Below are 7,310 nucleotides of genomic sequence, written 5' to 3'. Positions count from 1 at the left end.
GTGCTCAGTACTGGGAGGGAGGGTGTTTGTCACACTCCTGTTAGTACAGGTGCTCAGTACTGGGAGGGAGGCACCAAGGGCTTTGGAAGTGTCTGTCATGGTTTGTTACTTAAGGTGAGGTGGTAGATACATGGGTATTCATCACTTCAGATTACCTCTATTACTCTATATTCCCTTTAGGAGACAGATTTGATCACATGTTTATACTCAAAAACTTTCCAATGGCTTCCTATTACATTTTGAATGCATCCCAAAGCCCCAATCATGCTCGTAAGGATTTGGGCCCTGGCTGCTTCCCGGACATCATCTGGTGTCAATCTCTACCTCTGAGCTCTAGCTCTAGTGTTCTGCACACAAACCAAACATGAGTGGGATTCAAATGGTGCCTGGAAAAAGTCCATGATCTTTCCATTCCACTTTTCCACAAACTTTTTGAAGTCCCCTTGTAGGTTCCAGCCTCAGGGCCTTTGCACATGCTGTATCCTGCACGGAGAGTCTCTTCTCTTTCTTGCTGTGTTTCTCAACTCACATCGACCATGATGGCTAGCGGGCCACCTTCTATGTTGCCTCGTCCGCAGCTCCCTGCTGTCAAGTCGATGCAAACGCATAGCAATCCCACAGGGTTTCTAAAGTTACACATCTTTTGGAAGCTGACTGCCTCATTCCAGCCCCCCGCCCCCCCAGCAGAATGTCTGATGGGTTCAATTTGCTGGCCTTTTGGTTAGCAACCTAGTGCTTAACCCATTTTGCTACCAGGGCTCCTTTTGTTTCGCCACAGAGGTTGACATGACTCTGGCTCTCCCCAGAGACATCGCAGGGGGCGCTTCTTCACCCTGCTACTGGGTCCATGTTGTTATGTGACATGGGCCCATTCTCTACAATTATCGCTCTACAAGGAAGAGTAGAAAGGCGAGCCTGCCACCCGAGAGCATCCTAGGGGTCTGCACACATTGTTCAAGGGCAGAACAAGGCCTTAGGGTGTCCACCAGGCATGCCGCCAACTCGCCCTGAGCCAGGAAGGGGCGGTACACCTAGGTGGGCGGTACATCTGGATTGGCCCAATCTAGGTCAGGTGGCCTTAATGAAGCCAATGGGGGTCAACCAGTACCATCAACCATGCCTCCCAGCGGAAGGCCCTACAAACTGGAACTTGGAGACCACTGCCCATCCCAACACCCCTCTCGCCCCACTTTTCACTCGGCGGTGCTGTGACCTCTTTTCCTCCTCTGGCCTCAGGGGCGCCACGTGTGGGTGTGCAGTGCCCGTGTTTGTGACTATAAAACCTGAGACTTCTTCTATACTTTATAAAAACCCACTTGGATCACAAACCAGGCTTTGGCGTGAATTTCTTTCTCGATCGAAGCCAAGGACCGAGGTATTTCCACACCCAAGGAATCTCACAAAACCTCCCCATGGATTGCTGGGCTGGATGCCCCATACACCCTGCAACCAGCCTGACCCATCAGAAGGTATTGACCTAGGGCAGCTCCTCACGCAAAGATGAGGTTGGTCAGGACTTGGGGGATTCTGAGAATGGAGGAGGCAGGGTTCAAGGAAGCCTAAAGACCTTCTAGTTTACCCGCTCCCATTTTGCAGTTCAGTAAACTGAGTTAAAAAGGACCCTAAAAGTTTTCATAGTAAGAAATGAACATATCAGGGGCCACCAATCAAGATCCCTGGAAGGAAGCTCTTCCTCAGTGAGAGGGGGTGTGCGGAATAGAAAGATTTCTCCCAAGTCGTCTCCCCAAATATATGTTGGATTTAGGACACTGATTGCAACTAATGGTAAATGATTGTCAAGTTATCTCCCTGAAGACTCCAGCCATCCAGAGCAAGCATACACCACTGTCCCTCCCACAACCGGCAGGGCTCACTCCCTGCTGTTGGGTCAGTGGATTGCTTCCCCTGACAGATTAGGCTCAAGTCTGTAGCTCTAAAGCAATTGAGGTTAGGCCGCCATCATGAATCTAAGGTCCGCCCATCTTGTCACATGTGTATCCCCATTACCTCCTCTTCCTATTATGTGGCTACCTCTAGATCACCCCCCTCCCATGACTGTAGTATCTATGGCACAGCCCTTTCCTGTGACGTATGTCTTCACCTCTAATTAGGGGGCTTGCACATCCCCAGAGGATATAAAAGCCTTGGTTAGCAATAAAAATCTCTCTCCACGTGGACCACCAAGTGAGGCTGAGGTGAGCATGCTACCATGAAATGTGTCTGACTCCCATTATTTCAATCTCTTCTATCTCTCATGCTCTCTATGACTTTATTATAATCTTTACTTCTTATCGCTGTACAATTGCTCATACCGGACCCACAATGATGTGTTAGGGGCCGGTTTCCTCCCCAGGGAGGCTGTTTGGGGCAGTGGTCCCTCTTGCCTGCATGTCCAACTTTTCAACCCTTCCTTCCCAACCGGGCCTCCTCCCCCCACACAATCCATTCCCCCTCACAGCCATGCGGATTCTTCTTTTTAGACCTGAATTCAGGACGTGGGCCGCGCCGACATCTGGGGTGTGTGGAGCATCCTGCTGACATGCTGAGGGGTGTAAAGGGTCCAGGACTGTCCTTGGCATCCCAGGACCCAACAGGGTTGACAGTTGACACCCACCAAATACTCAGGAAGAAAGATCTGGTCTTTCCCATAAAGATGTCAGCCTAGAAAGCCCTGTGAGGCAGTTGGAAACCGTCAGATTTGTGCGAGCAGCCGCATGCTTAACCATTAACGATTAGACCCTAACTAGCAGCGACAGGCCTAGCCATCATGCTTCCAGGGGTCTTTGCCCTTATTTTGAGAGACCTCATTCACTGATAACACCTTCGAAGAAAGACCTTATTTCCAAGCAAGGGCACAAGCATAGGCGTTAGGACTTGAGTATATCTTTTTGAGAAGACAATTCAATCCACAGTGGGGAGTGTTGGGGACTGAGAAGTGGGAACTTGACCCCCAAGTCCTGTGCTCTGACCATGTGCTCACTGATCTCTAGGTTTGGGCTTTAAAAAAAGTTTTATTGGCACATAATCCACATATCGTATAATTCAATAGTCCAATCATATCATCATCATCATCACTACGATCCATTTTAGAGCACGTTCTTCTTTCTTGAACTCATTGGTCTTAGCTCCCCAGCTCCCCCCGGTTTCCTCTGCCACACCCCAAGAAACCATTCATCAGTTACTGTCTGTAGATTTACCTATCCCGGATTTCATGTACAGAAGAACATACCGAAAAACCCACCACCACCACCAACAAAAACTAACAACAATAACAGTAAAATAGAAAAACCTCAATCAAAAGGAAAGTAAAAGGTATTAAAACCGAGAACACATTTTAAATGGGTCAAAAGGGAGATCAAACGATAAGGTGCAAACAAACAAAAACGATAAAGTGATACATTTTGACCTAATCACAGCTGCCATCATACACTTCCCAGTTCACTCTGCACGATAGTGCGGCTAGTCAAACTTGATCTATGGTCAGAGATTAGTCCATGTGTAGTTCCCCTTGACTTTAAAAAACAAAACCAAACCGAAACAACATTTAAATAGGTCAAAGGGGAGAACAAATGATGAGATACTACATTTTAAAGTAGTATCTATAGCTATATCTACTAACTATATCTACCACAATTGACGTCATCATGCGTGCTGTGGGATAACAAGGCCAACCACATCATCTACTGTGTCCACAGAGGAGTCACTGGAGACTCAATCCACGTGTGGTTGCTACAAAGGACTTGGGGCTTTCATTGTCATCCACAGCCGTCTGCACACAGAGTGTTCACAGTTTAAGCTCTGGTATCATCCCCTTCCTCAGATTTGGATCCTATTATTTATGATGCTTGGAGCACACAGGCAGGTGCGCTTCTTTCATGTGGACTTAGCTGATGCCTCACTAAGTTGGATGCTTGTTTGAAAACAAGCCTTTAAGACCCGAGACACCATTCTTTCTGATAGCCAGGCACAATTTGGTTTCTTTACCACATTTTGCTCTAGCACCCATATCTTCAGTGATCTCTTCATGAGGGCTAGCCTCACACAGGACTAATTGTTCTTAGATGGGGGCTAGAATTAAATGGAAGCCCAAAATCGGATTGGCCTTTGAGTTAGTTAGTTCATTGTGCCAACCTGGTTGATAAACACATGTGGGGTTAATTGAAAGGTGGAGGGATAAATGGCTCAGTGAGCCTCACCTTTCTAGTTCTTGGGTCTCTTGCTTTGTGGTGGTTGGACCAGGGTGCAGCTGCCTTAGCCAGTTCCCTGCTTCAGCTGGCAAGGCTGACTTCCTGCAAGACATCCCAAAGAAGAAACCACATGGACCTACCCCGATGCAGCCCTGAGTGCTGGAGCACCCATATGGAGATCCCTGCCAGCACTGAGATGCTTACACATTCACTGACTCAGCTTTCCTCCTGCAGTCAGCATCATAGTGTGTGCTTTGTGAGAAGGAGGAGGACTTTGTGGATTGGTGTTGGACATATAGGTTAATGGGCTAAAGTTGGACTTGTGGGCTTGGGCAGCACTGGGTTGGGATGTTTTCTTGATGCACACTTAACCTTTATATAAAACTCTCTCTTATACATGAGCTTCTGTGGATTTGTTTCTCTAAAGTTCCCAGACTCACACAGCCTTTTGTCCAAGTTTATTACAGCTGATTTCGGTACTACTGACACAAAGGCTACCTTGTGTTGACAAAGGAAACATAAGCCGTGAGGAAAACAATATCTTGATAAACGCAGAGTGTAACAATGGGCCCAAACATAAGAACAATTGTCAGGATGATGCAGGACCAGCAGTGTTGGTTCTGTGCTACACAGGATTGCTATGAATTGGAACTGACGTGACAGAACCTTAGGCGTTTCCAAGAGTCCCAACAAACTACAGGCCAGTATCCCTCATGAATATAGATGCGGAATTTCTCAACACAACTTTGTCCAAATGAATTCAACAACATATCAGAAAAATAATTCCTCGTGATCAAATGGGATTCATACCAGGGATGCAGGGATAGTTCAACCTTCCAAAAACAATCAATAGAATGCACCATATAAACAAAGCAAAGAATAAAAACCACCTGATCACATCAACAGATGCAGAAAAAGCATTTGACAATATCCAACACTAATAAAAACACTCAATAAAATAGGAACAGAAGGAAAAACCTTCAACATAATAAAAGCCAAATACAAAAATCCAGTGGCCAATATCACACTTAATGGGGAAATACTGAAAACATTTCCCCTGAAATAGGCACTGGACAAGGGTGGCCCTTACCACCACTCTTATTCAATATCATATTATCTTAGCCAGGATCATTAGACAACAAAAATGGATTAAGAGAAGATCTTAGTGTTTGCAGATGTGATTTTATAGAAAGAAAAACCCAAAGACTCCACAAAAAGACTGTTGGGAATAAGTGAGGGATTCAGTCAAGTAGCAGGATGCAAGATTGAGAAGCAGCTCAATTAGATTCCTAGCTGTCAGCAAAGGTTGCTCCAAAAAGGCATCAAGAAATCCATACCATTTACAGCAGCCACACAAAAGATGAAACACTTAGGAATAAATAGAACCGAAGAAACAAGAGACCTATACAAAGAAAACTACAAAACATTGTCATTATTTTTGGTTTAAAAAATCATTTTATTGGGGGCTATTACAGCTCTTATAACATTCCATACATCAATTGCATCAGGCATATTTGTACATATGTTGCCATCATCATTTTCTAAACATTAACTTTCTATTTGAGCCCTTGGTATCAGCTTCCCCCCACCCATAACCCCTTGATAAATGATAACTGATTATTGTTTTCATATCTTACACCGACCACTGTCTCCCTTCACCCATATTTCTATTGTTCATCCCCCTCGTGTTGGTGCGGGGGAGTTATACATTGATCATTGTGATCCTCCCCTCCTCCCCCCACCTTTCCCCTACCCATCTGGTATTGCTCCTCCCATTTCTGTTCCTGAGGGGTTATCTGATCTGGATTCCATGTGTTGTGAGCTCTTATCTGTACCAGGGTACTTGCTTCGGTCTAGCCTGAAGTGAAAGGCAGGACTGGGGTCATGATAGTGGGGGTGAGGAAGTCTCAAAGAACCAGAGGAATATTGTGTGTTTCATCAGTGCTATACTGAGCCCTGGTTGATTCTTCCCTTCCTTGTGACCCTTCTACTACAGAACATTATTACAAGAAATCAAAAGAGACCTACACAAATAGAATAATATCTCATGTTCATGGAAAGGAAGACTTAATATTGTGACCATGTCAATACTACCTAAAGCAATGTACAAATACAACGCAATTCCGATTAAAATCTCAAGTTCATTCTTTAAAGAAATGAAAAAACTACCAACTTTATATGGAGCAGGAAGAGACCCCAGATAATCAAAGAACTCCTCAAAAAGAGGAGCTAAGTAAAATGCCTTGCGCTACCCGACCTCAAACCTACTGCACAGCCACCGTAGTCAAACATCCTGGTACTGGTGCAGTGATAGAGAGATAGGCTAATGGAACAAGACAGAAAACTCAGAAATAAAAGCATCCACTGATAGGCAACTGGTTTTCAACGAAGGACCAAAAAACATTAAATGGGAAAGGGAGACCCTCTTCAATACATGGTGCTGGAGAAATTGGATCTCCATCAGTAGAAGTATGAAACAGGGTCCATAACTCGTCGCATGCACAGAAACAAACTTAAACTGGATTAGAAACCTGAATTGAAACCTCAGAGCTCTAAAGACCATCAGTAAGGAAATTGGGACAAATTTAAGGGCCCTATTGCAGGACATACATGGACCACCAAATGTGATAAAGGATGCACACGCAGTGGAAGGCAAAATACATAACTGGGACTGATTAAAAATAAAACACCATCGACATAAAAATACTTCATCAAGAGAGTAAAATGAGAACTCATCTATTGGGAAAAAACTGCAGCAATGACACAATAGACAAGGGACGAATTACCATAATCTATAGTATTCTGCCACACCTCGATAAGAAATAGAACACATAATCCAATTAACACATGGGCAAAGGACATGAATAGACAATTCAGCAGGAATGATGCTCGAATGGCTTATCAACACATGAGGAAAGGCCCAAGTTTACTAGCCATCTGTGAGGTGCAAATTAAAACGATGATAAGACATCACCTTATACCCACAACAATAGCTCAATTAAAAAAAACTCAAATTCTGGAGATGGTCCAGAGATTGGAACTCTACTTATAGATAGTGGTGGACGTGTAAACATGCACAACCATTGTGGAAAACAATATGGGGCTACAGAATACAACTGGGGA

The sequence above is a fragment of the Echinops telfairi genome, unplaced genomic scaffold (assembly GCF_000313985.2).
Source record: "Echinops telfairi isolate 266 unplaced genomic scaffold, ASM31398v2 ScPeMD7_7457;HRSCAF=8495, whole genome shotgun sequence".
NCBI lineage: Eukaryota > Metazoa > Chordata > Mammalia > Afrosoricida > Tenrecidae > Echinops > Echinops telfairi.
The sequence above is the reverse complement of the archived record's forward strand: the minus strand, read 5'-3'. Positions refer to the sequence as shown.